Source organism: Grampus griseus (genome assembly GCF_964374135.1).
Source record: "Grampus griseus genome assembly, chromosome: 6".
Taxonomy (NCBI): Eukaryota; Metazoa; Chordata; class Mammalia; order Artiodactyla; family Delphinidae; genus Grampus; species Grampus griseus.
The window spans coordinates 22,015,421-22,027,700 of NC_139000.1; positions in this window are offsets into that span (position 1 = coordinate 22,015,421).

Genomic DNA, 12,280 nt, shown 5'->3' on the forward strand with positions numbered 1-12,280 from the left:
TAGAAGTAAAATTATTTTGGAATTAGAATTTACATTATTGTAGAAACGTGTTTGAAAACCATTTATATAATTGAAAAAAAATCCTCAGTGATTGAAAATGGTTAAAGAAAGGCAACGGGTGGGTTTCTTTACTGGTTTCTTCTCAGTGTGCTCCCCCGCCCAACCCCAGAAGTCTCTGGCTTGTGTTACTAAATGGCTACCTACGGCTTTATTCAACCGTTGTAACTTAAGACTCTCAGGGCTGGTTTCTTTGAGTGAAGGCTGCTGGATTGCTCTTTTTCCAATAAATATAGAGTCTGGGTTTTTTCATGGTAAGTAGACAAAGATTCCCTTTGAAACATGTAGTCTGAGCACCAAACACTGGACTCATTGTCTCTGACACAATAAGTGCCACATTCAGTCTTTAGAAATGGTGAGCGATTTGCTTGTATTCAAGAACCAAAGAAGTTTTACACATCCAGAAAAGCGATGCACAGCTGAGTTTTCAATAATGCTAATACTGTGTGTGTGAGTGTGAGTTCACACTGTGATGTGTACAGTGCTGTCCCCTGACTGGTATATGCCACTCATGGCATATAACTCACGATGAGTTATTTACTGGGTTATACAAATAGAACCCAGTCACTTCAAATGAAAGTAGAAAGGATTCCTGCTCATGTTTCATTTTGCATATGAGGGTAGAGAATTAGATTATATCTGTCATACACATTTTGGATGTAATGTGGAATTCCAAATTAGGGGTGGCCTTGTGTCAGGTTCTCCAGAAGCTGACCCTGAATTGAGGATTTATGTGCAAATGATTCGTTAGGGAATTGCTCCTATGTGAAACAAGTAAGGGAGTAAGAGAAACATATCAGTGAAAGGAAGGAATCCAAGCAAGGGAACAGTTTCTGACAAAGTTCGAGCCTCAGCTGGATCATACAGGAGAGCTTTGGAGAGCAAGTTATAGCTCAGATTTTGTCCCAAATTGAGGCAAGGGGAGCTGGGATTTCATAAGTCACTCGTAGGCTAAGAGCCACTCAAACTAAACTAAGGGGGACCCAAACTCTCCGATACTCTGAGATACTTCCAGCCCTTGGCACAGGTAGGCAGAGTGGCATCTGTGGCTGAGGGCAGTCTCCGAAGATAATCACAGATGTGGGCCCACAGAAACAAAAGCACAAAGAAGCTGGGGATAGCGGGCATGGGTACAAAGAAATGGCCAAAGGGCTTCAAGGGGGTCCAATACCAAAAGTTATTTGCTAGAGGGATTACTTCTAAATTCTAATTAAATGATTCCCGATCACTAAAAAAAAATTCACTTAGTGATTCTGATACATTTTTTAAAAGAATTGTTACTAAGTAAATGATTCTGATCAGATATTAGCTTAGTCAGGGGCTGCACTATAGGAAATCTTACTGCTTAATATTTCTCAAATATGGCAGGCACACTGCTGTCTCAGGGGCTTTGTACTTGTTTCTTCTGCCAAGATCTCACCCCACAGATTGATTTTCTTTTTTTTAATTCTTTTTTTAAAAAATTATTTATTTTTGGATGTGTTGGGTCTTCATTGCTGCACGTGGGTTTTCTCTAGTTGCGGTGAGCAGGGGCTACTCTTTGTTGCAGTGCGTGGGCTTCTCGTTGCGGTGGTTTCTCTTGTTGCAGAGCTTGGGCTCTAGGTGTGCGGGCTCAGAGTTGTGGCATGTGGGCTCAATAGTTGTGGCTCGCAGGCTCTAGAGCACAGGCTTAATAGTTGAGGTGCACGGACTTAGTTGCTCCACGACCTGTGGGATCTTCCTGGACCAGGAATCGAACCCGTGTCCCCTGCATTGGCAGGCGGATTCTTAACCACTTCGCCACCAGGGAAGTCCACATAGATTGATTTTTGATAAAAAGTGAGAAAAATACGACTTTATGATAGAGGAATTTGGCTGTTTCACCCTGATCCAGCCTTGCCATCATTGACTAGATGTTGTATACTGCTTAATGTGAAGCAATATGAAATATACAACATCCCCATGAATATTCTTCCCCAAAACTATTTAAACAGAATCTGATCAGACCTCTCCCTAACTTCTGGTTTACAACATTAATATGATGGCTTTATACAGTCAACGTCCTTTGGATATTGGGTTTGCCCACGTATTTACCATTGTTTCGTCATCCTTCTTTCATCTCAGTCGTTTTACCTGCAGTCATTTTCCTTCTATCTAAAGTATATCTTTTAGCGCTTTGCTGACCAATGTGATAACCACTAATCACGTGGATATTGTGCACTTGACATATAACTACTCTGAATTGAGATTTGCTGTTCATATAAAGCATATGCTGGATTTCAAAAACCTAGTACAAAAATGTAAAATAGCTCATGAATGTTTTTTTATATTAATTACATGTTGAAATGATACTATTTTGGGTATATTGATTAAATAGACCGTTATTCAAATTGACTGTACCTTTCTTTTTGCTTTTGAAAATGTGGCTACTAGAGCATTTAAATTTACATGTCCCCCCTGTTGTATTTCTATTGGACAACTCTGTTTTAGAAGTGTCTTTAATGATGGTCTAATGGTGGCAAATTCTTAATTTTTGTTTTGTCTGAAAATGTCTTTATTTTACATTTGCTCTTGAAGTCTTTTTTACGTATACTAGGCTAGATTGAGTTACTTTCTCTTGTATCGAGGATATTATTTCACTGTTTCTGGTTTCTGTTTTTGCTGATAAGACGTTAGTTAACATTGTCACTCCTTTGGCTCTAATTTGTCTTTTCTCTGGCTACTGTTTGAAAAATCTGCTGGTTTTTAATATTCTGATACTTCATCATGATGAATCTAGGTATGGGTTTCTTATTATTTATCCTGCTTGGGATTCACGGGGTTTTCTGAAACTGTGTATTCGTTTCTTCTTTCAGTTCTAGGAAATTACTAGTCATTATCTCTCAGATACCACTTCGTCCCCATTCTATTTCTTGCCAGCTTCTGAAACTCCACTTAGACCTATGTTAGACTTTTCCTTTATCTTTCCTCTATTTTTCCCCTACCTTTTGTGTTTTCCTCATTTTTGTCTCTGTAAGGTGCATATTGAATTATTTCTTCATAACTACCTAACATTTTGCTAATACCTTTATCTGTGTCTAATATTCTGCTTCAACTCCTCCATGGAATTTAATTTCAATGATACTATTATTATTATTGTTATTTTAAGTACAATTTGATTCTTTTCAAATCTGCTTATTTTGACTTAGCCTGTTCAGGCTGCTATAACAAAAATGCCATTTACTGGGTAGCTTAACAACAAACTTTTTTTTTTTTTTTTTGCGGTACGCGGGCTTCTCACTGTTGTGGCCTCTTCCGTTGCGGAGCACAGGCTCCGGACGTGCAGGCTCAGCGGCCATGGCTCATGGGCCCGGCCGCTCCACAGCATGTGGGATCCTCCTGGACCGGGGCATGAACCCCTGTCCCCTGCATCGGCAGGTGGACTCTCAACCACTGCACCACCAGGGAAGCCCTAATACTACCTTTTTACTCATCTCCAAGTAGGCAGTTTTCTCTGCTGTCCCCTTGATGCATGAGGTGAGTTTCATTCTGCTCGTCTTACACTGATGTACATGTAGCCCTTTGCAAGCCCATTTGTAATTCCCACAGTCTTCCATGAGATTGCCCATTGCAGGTGAGCTCTGTCTTCTTTCTGTATCGAAAGAATTCAGATTCCTTTAGCACAGTGTTTTCAAAATGTGATCTATGGATTTCTAGATTTCTGGAAACGTCCTTCTGGGCAGCCCCAGGGGTCAAGGATGAGCACAAGCCCATCTATCTGGATTCTCTCACCCCTGAAAACAGAGCCACTTCACTTTTACCTGTTTTATACACCAAGTTTCTGTGTTAGTATTCATTTGAAGGAAGGAGCGAGCTGTTAAGACACTTCTGAAGACTAGCCTATTTTTTTTTTTTGGAGGAACTAGTTCTTTTTTTTTTTTTTTGCGATACGCGGGCCTCTCACTGTTGTGGCCTCTCCCGTTGCGGAGCACAGGCTCCGGACGCGCAGGCTCAGCGGCCATGGCTCACGGGCCCAGCCGCTCCGTGGCATGTGGGATCTTCCCGGACCAGGGCACGAAGCCGTGTCCCCTGCATCGGCAGGCGGACTCTCAACCACTGCGCCACCAGGGGAGCCCAGAACTGGTTCTTTATTTCAAAAAGACACTTATCAATTTTCAGTATCAAAACAGTTACACTATTGGTTTTTCTTTGTCGCAATTGGCCCCCAAAGAGACCACACCAAAGGAGAGTACATTTTAAGCCAATTAAGCTGCAGAATGCACACCTGACAGACCTCACTGAAACCTCACCAAAACCAGCACACTGCCAGCCCACAGAGTGTAGAGAGCTCTCACAGCTAGACGGGGTGACCGGTGTGCCCCAACCCCAAAGAAGCAAAGTTTCAAAATAATATAAAATTTAAAAACAGTGAAAATTACTCTTTTGATGTGTGAACAACATCTTACGTTAAGTTATTCACTTTTGGAAGCTTCACTAAATATTTCAGTATACCCGAAACTATGAATGCTGAAGGAAATTGATCCCAAGAGAAAACAATGGATTAAACTGCCTAAAAGGACTTATGGGAGGGGCAAATGACCTAATAAGAGGAAATGGATATAAATTATTTTAACAAAAAATTAGCCAGCTACCATGAAGAAGGGCTTAACTAAAATGAACTATGACTTGCATGTGAACTCAGGTCATGAGTGGGTCAGCTTAGGGGTTGATAAAGTGTCAGCTCCTTTTGTTTTTATTCACTCTTTTGTGACCGTGTCTAAGATACAGCTCTTCCTCCACTGAATGCACAAGGATAGGATGCTGGTAATTTCTGTTAAGGCCACACACGGGCACTGATAGGCTGTGAGGTGGGCAGATGACTTGAGAATGTCCGTGGTAGGGACATCAGTGGGATCGAAGTCTCAAGGTGGAAGACTAAACTTAAGGAACATCCAGACCACCACGAAAGGAAGTTTTCATAAAAGAGTATTTATTATACGATGGCGAGTGAGTGGATTAAAATACAAGGCTAAAATTTGAGGAGGGGCCTAGAATGAAGTGTAGGGTTTAGAAACATGGTTGAAGATGTAGATGGGAGTATGGTTTTGGGAGCTTGATCATTTCCTGTTTGGCACTTGTAACTGCCTTTTGCTGGGATCAGTTTTAGCGTGGGGGTAAAAAGCACATATTCCTTGCCTTCCCCTTTCTCTGTTATCTTCTTCCTTATCATCTCATATTTTATCTTGTAGGTATAATCACATGATTTTTTTTAAAAATCCTTCTCTTTCTGGTTGATTTTTTAAAAGAATGAATAATTTAACATAAGATTATATATATATAAAATATACAATATTATATATATATATATATATGGGAACACTATTTATCTGGAGAGATTATGTTGAGGCCAAGTGGCAGGAAATGATTGAGCTACTGAAGGGGTGGGAGTTACTGTGACTCAGGGTTGCCTTTGAGGCACAGAAAACCTTTTCCGAGAGGACCCTGGCTGATGTGCTGATGCATTCCAATGCGCCCAGCCTGAAGCAGTTGAGTTGGGAGGGGGATCAGCAAAATGCCTGGAGATGTGAGCCTTCCTCTTTGAGAGATCTGACTTCTCTACTGAATGAGTGCTGGGGAGACTAGGAGGCCAGCCAGGCCCTCTGGCCCTCAGACTGCAGCATTAGGAGGAAAGTAAGGATTTCCCATCTCGAGAAACCCCCTCTCTCAGGTGAGAATGCTGCCGCTGGCGCAGGGTGTCCAGAGGAACCTGTTGAGCTGGAGTGATTTATACTTTCGGTAGACACTCACCATGGGCTGTGATGGTTTCTGTGGCCTTTTCTGATATGGCATCACCTAGAACACGGTGCCGATACTGTGGCTGTGTGGCAAGATCTAGGAGTCAGTACTTTTAGTAAGTATTCTGGTGATTCTGATACAGAGAGACCAGCACTCTTTCAAAAGATGTAGTTTGGAACCACTGGTTTAATGCATAGACAGCTGTGATGTTGCATCTGCAGAAGGGGCAGGCCTAGAGGTTTTAAGGTAGACCTATCCCAACCTGAAACATGAACTTCTCTGGGGCACCTTTACTCCTATTCCCATTTCCTGATCTTCATCCTCCAGCTCTAGGGCTTGGCTTCTGGCCATCCCCTGTCTTGCAGATACATTCAGACTCCTTCTCTCTGGTTTCCTGATCCCATTCTCCTGCTCATCCCTGCATCTGGATGCTTGACTGTAATTCCGGGTAAGGGATGTGCTGACCCAGACTTTGCCCCTTAGCATTTACACGGCTGAGCCTCCCTATCAGCAAATGGCACTTGGACATTGAAACTGCTTGAGGATGTAATGCATCCTCCTTATTACCGGTTTTCATAAGGAAGATTTTTTTCCCTAAATGCTCCTCCTATATTCTTTCCTTAGACCCGTCTCACACAGTCATGGGTGAACTACCTGATCTAAGATTTTGAGAAAGGAACTGTGCATGCTTAGCTCAGCCCCTTATTTCTTCCCTTTTCTTAGAAGCAGACTGCCTGAAGGAAGCCCACGTACTGCTCAGCAACTCTGTGCTGTACACTCTACAGGTACAAACCCCAAAGTAGAAAAGTCTGAGCTTCTCCAGTTGGCCTGTGGTAGGTAGACAAGTCTGCCTAATTCTGGGCGTACATATTATATTAGCGAGCCCACCCATCTGGCTAATAGATGGAAAGCCTTGTCCTTCCATCTGGCCTATATAGAAATAAAGGAGATATTTTGGCCCTCATCTGCTTGTTTTTTGGTCTCTCTCAGTGGGTTCAGAATTCCCAGTAGGAAAAGAGGAGTGCCATTCATTTGGGTTCCCTCAGTTGGTCCCGAATCCATAATATAAGAAGGAAGCTCTCTTAATTGCTTAAGGCAATTTGAATTCCTAATGTATTGTGCAGATGAAGTGCAAATCCACATCTTCCTCCCTACACCTCCTGAGCTTTTTCTAAAGCAAAAGAATAGAAGTCAAACATAAGACATAAACTGTGTACATATTTGTACCTTATGGCGCCTACAACTCATCTTGCTAATGACTTGTTATGAGAGAGTGAAAAGGTGACATGGTATAGTGGCACTGAGGAATAGTGAAAAAGCACAGGAGACGAATCATCAGAGGAATCGAAGTGTAAATTACACTCCATCACTTAATAGTTGAGTGACCTTAGACATTTTACTTAAGCTTTAGAACTTTACTTATTTCTTCTTAAAATGAGACTCGTAATACCTAGCTCTTAAGACTGTAGTGATAAAATTAAATAGAGCTTGAAGGACTTGCCATATAGAAGGAACTTAGAAATAATAACTTTCCACTTCCTGTGTGGATGCAAAAACCCAATCTCTTGATTTTCACTATAACAATATTGTGCTGAATTTGAATGCTTTCTAAATAATATTCTAGCATGTTTAGTAAGAAGCTTAGGATATTCTGTTTTGTTCCCATGATCTCCATTATCTTATGGAACTTATTCCTTTGAATGTGCTTTTTTTTTTTTTTAATGGTTTTCCAAGGTGAAGGAGTAAAATACATTCATCTGCCAAAGAAATTAGCTAAATACTATTGTTTTCCTTTGTGCATGGCATATTTTATGAGTGGATTTGGAAGATAGATTAAAGTTATGAAATACAAAAATATCACTTTAAATTGATCTAAAATTAAGCTGAGTTTAGCTGCGCTTTTTTTTCTCTCTTTTTTTTAACATCTTTATTGGAGTATAATTGCTTTACAATGGTGTGTTAGTTTCTACTTTATAACAAAGTGAATCAGCTATATATCTCCATATCTCCTCCCTCTTGCATCTCCCTCCCACCCTCCCTATCCCACCCCTCTAGATGGTCACAAAGCACTGAGCTGATCTCCCTGTGCTATGCAGCTGCTTCCCACTAGCTATCTATTTTACATCTGGTAGTATATATAAGTCCATGCCACTCTCTCACTTTGTCCCAGCTTACCCTTCCCCCTCCCCGTGTCCTCAAGTCCATTCTCTACGTCTGCGTCTTTATTCCTGTCCTGCCCCTACTTTCTTCATAACCACTTTTTTTTTTAGATGCCATATATATGTGTTAGCATATGGTATTTGTTTGTCTCTTTCTGACTTACTTACTTCACTCTGTATGACAGTCTCTAGGTCCATCCACCTCACAACTCAATTTCGTTTCTTTTTATGGCTAATATTCCATTGTATATATGTGCCACATCTTCTTTATCCATTCATCTGTCCATGAACACTTAGGTTGCTTCCATGTCCTGGCTATTGTAAATAGAGCTGCAATGAATATTTTGGTACTTGACTCTTTTTGAATTATGGTTTTCTCAGGGTATACGCCCAGTAGTGGGATTGCTGTGTTGTATGGTGGTTCTATTTTTAGTTTTTTAAGGAACCTCCATACTGTTCTCCATAGTGGCTGTATTAATTTACATTCCCACCGACAGTGCAAGAGGGTTCCCCTTTCTCCACACCATCTCCAGCATTTATTGTTTGCAGATTTTTTGATGATGGCCATTCTGACTGGTGTGAGGTGATACCTCATTGTAGTTTTGATTTGCATTTCTCTAATGGTGAGTAATGTTGAGCAAGGAAAGAAAGAGATTTCTGTGCCTTAATATTGTATCCTGCTACTTTACCAAATTCATTGATTAGCTCTAGTAGATTTCTGGTAGCATGTTTAGGATTCTCTATGTATAATATCATGTCATCTGCAAACAGTGACAGCTTTACTTCTTCTTTTCCGATTTGGATTCCTTTTATTTCCTTTTCTTCACTGATTGCTGTGGCTAAAACTTTCAAAACTATGTTGAATAATAGTGATGAGAGTGAACAACCTTGCATTGTTCCTGATCTTAGAGGAAATGGTTTCAGTTTTTCACCATTGAGAATGATGTTGGCTGTGGGTTTGTCATATATGGCCTTTATTATGTTGAGGAAAGTTCCCTCTATGCCTACTTTCTGGAGAGTTTTTATCATAAATGGGTGTTGAATTTTTGTCGAAAGCTTTTTCTGCATCTATTGAGATGATCATATGGTTTTTCTCCTCCAGTTTGTTAATATGGTGTATCACATTGCTTGATTTGCGTATATTGAAGAATCCTTGCATTCCTGGGATAAACCCCACTTGATCACGGTGTATGATCCTTTTAATGTGCTTTTGGATGCTGTTTGCTAGTATTTTGTTGAGGATTTTTGCATCTATGTTCATCAGTGATATTGGCCAGTGGTTTTCTTTTTGTGTGGCATCTTTGTCTGGTTTTGGTGTCAGGATGATGGTGGCCTTGTAGAATGAGTTTGGGAGTGTTCCTCCCTCTGCTATATTTTGGAATAGTTTGAGAGGATAGGTGTTAGCTCTTCTCTAAATGTTTGATAGAATTTGCCTGTGAAGCCATCTGGTCCTGGGCTTTTGTTTGTTGGAAGATTTTTAATCACAGTCTCAATTTCAGTGCTTGTGATTGGTCTCTTTATATTTTCTATTTCTTCCTGGTTCAGTCTCGGAAGGTTGTACTTTTCTAAGAATTTGTCCATTTCTTCCAGGTTGTCCATTTTATTGGCATAGAGTTGCTTGTAGTAGTCTCTCATGATCCTTTGTATTTCTGCAGTGTCAATTTTTACTTCTCCTTGTTCATTTCTAATTCTGTTGATTTGAGTCTTCTCCCTTTTTTTCTTGATGAATCTGGCTAATGGTTTATCAATTTTGTTTATCTTCTCAAAGAACCAGCTTTTAGTTTTATTGGTCTTTGCTATTGTTTCTTTCATTTCTTTTTCATTTATTTCTGATCTGATTTTTATGACTTCTTTCCTTCTGCTAACTTTGGGTTTTTTTTATTCTTCTTTCTCTAATTGCTTTAGGTGTAAGGCTAAGTTGTTTATTTGGATGTTTCTAGTTTCTTGAGGTAGGCTTGTATTGCTATAAACTTCCCTCTTAGAACTGCTTTTGCTGCATCCCATAGGTTTTGGGTTGTTGTGTTTTCATTGTCATTTGTTTCTAGGTATTTTTTTATTTCCTCTTTTATTTCTTCAGTGATCTCTTGGTTATTAAGTAGTGTATTGTTTAGCCTCCATATGTTTGTACTTTTTACAGATTTTTTTCCTGTAATTGATATCTAGTCTCACAGCGTTGTGCCCGGAAAAGATACTTGATAGGATTTCAATTTTCTTAAATTTACCAAGTCTTGATTTGTGACCCAAGATATGATCTATCCTGGAGAATGTTCCATGAGCACTCGAGAAGAAAGTGTATTCTGTTTTTGGATGGAGTGTCCTATAAATATCAATTAAGTCCGTCTTGTTTAATGCATTATTTAAAGCTTGTGTTTCCTTATTTATTTTCATTTTGGATGATCTGTCCATTGGTGAAAGTGGGGTGTTAAAGTCCCCTACTATGATTGTGTTACTGTCGATTTCCCGTTTGATGGCTGTTAGCATTTGCCTTATGTATTGAGGTGCTCCTATGTTGGGTGCATAAATATTTACAATTGTTATATCTTCTTGTTGGATTGATCCCTTGATAATTATGTAGTGTCCTTCTTTGTCTCTTGTAATAGTCTTTATTTTAAAGTCTAATTTTGTCTGATATGAGAATTGCTACTCAAGCTTTCTTTTCATTTCCATTTGCGTGGAACATGTTTTTCCATCCCCTCACTTTCAGTCTGTATGTGTCCGTAGGTCTGAATTCCCAGTCTTAATTATGGCTGTGTAACATCTGCGGATGTGTGATAGAAGTCTATTTACTGGAATGAGAAAATTTCCCTTACCCATGAGTCATGAGAATCTTCTTGCCACTGGAGTTTTATTTTAATGAAGCCAGGGATTAAGCAATTGGTAAGTTATTTGGTTCATGATGTGCAGATTCTCACAATCTGCATACATGTGTTGCTTATTTTTTAGTCTTTGGTTCTCTACCCCTTGGGTGAATAATCCTCAGCTGAGGCAGATGGTCAACATTCTCTCCTTATAAAAGGCAATGTCGACCCGATGACCAAATGGTCACTAGGTAAGGAGCTGGTGCTCTCTAGACATCAGATTGACATGTGTTAGGAATGAAGTTAGCTGGTTTACTCTTCTTTTTTCTTGAGGTTTTTCCATTTAAATGTCACATGTATGTATTCTTAAAGCTTATTCTATTATCAAATGTACCATTTTTCCTCAGCAATTTCATCAAGGGAAGTTTCATTACCTCTTTCTTTGAAATGATACTCTCCATCTGTTTTTGTTGGCAACACAGGGAATAATTTCCAGTACCTAATTAAAGTTATGTGGGCTGACTTTCATTAATATGTCATTAAATGTATCTGACTGTTGTGCATTGTTTACTTAGAGAATTAAAATCAAGGTCCCTTGATAGTCACTTTCTGAACTTTCTAGAATTTACATGTGTTCTGAGGCCCCTCTTTAGAGGTACTAATGCTTTTTTTGTTGTTGTAGAGAGAGCAGTGTTTAATATGAGAGAGAGTTCCTTGGAGAGCTCTGTGTTTAATAGGTGAGACTGATAAGCTCATTCAGATTCTTACCATGAGTATAAATAGATGGCTCTGGTCCAAGTGTGGAACTTTAATACACATTCACGGTTTAGACACTCTTCTTGTACAGTTTGGAAATTCTCATTTCTCAAAGCATATTTCATCTCATCACCTCTTAAACTCTTGAACCTATTCTCAAGATGGACTTGGGTACAATATGAATTCATCTGCTCATTGCTAGATTCATAACTCAACACAATTAATTTTGTTTGAAACATAATGGACTCTGAAAGGAACCTTTCCAATGATAATATGGTTGGATTATTTCCTTAAAAAATTGCCACTCACAAAGGAGATAGAAAAGGGGGACAGATCTTAAGAATGAGAAGAACTGACTTATTTTGCTGTGGGGCAGTAAGGGGTTTTGGGAAGAGAGAGTGAGAGAGAAAAGAGAGAGAGAAAAGAAAGAGGAAAGAGAAGCAGAGAGAGAAAGAGAAGCTGAGAGGGGGAGAGACAGGAAGAGAGAGAGAGAGGAAGGGAGGGAGGGGGGAGGGAGAGAGAGAAAGAGGGAGAGAGAATATAAATCTTAGATAGCAGGTGCTGAGATCTGAAATTCCCTTGGATCCTGTCATCCTGGTACTGGCTGTGTCTTGGGAAAAATGGCTGCTGGTGGGTATGTATAAGGCTGAAATAACTAAGGAGCAGAGTTGAATTTGGGCTATTGGTTGAGAGGTTCATAGAGGCCTATGAACCCAAGTGACATGGACCAAGCCAGTACAGCATGTGTTTGTGTTT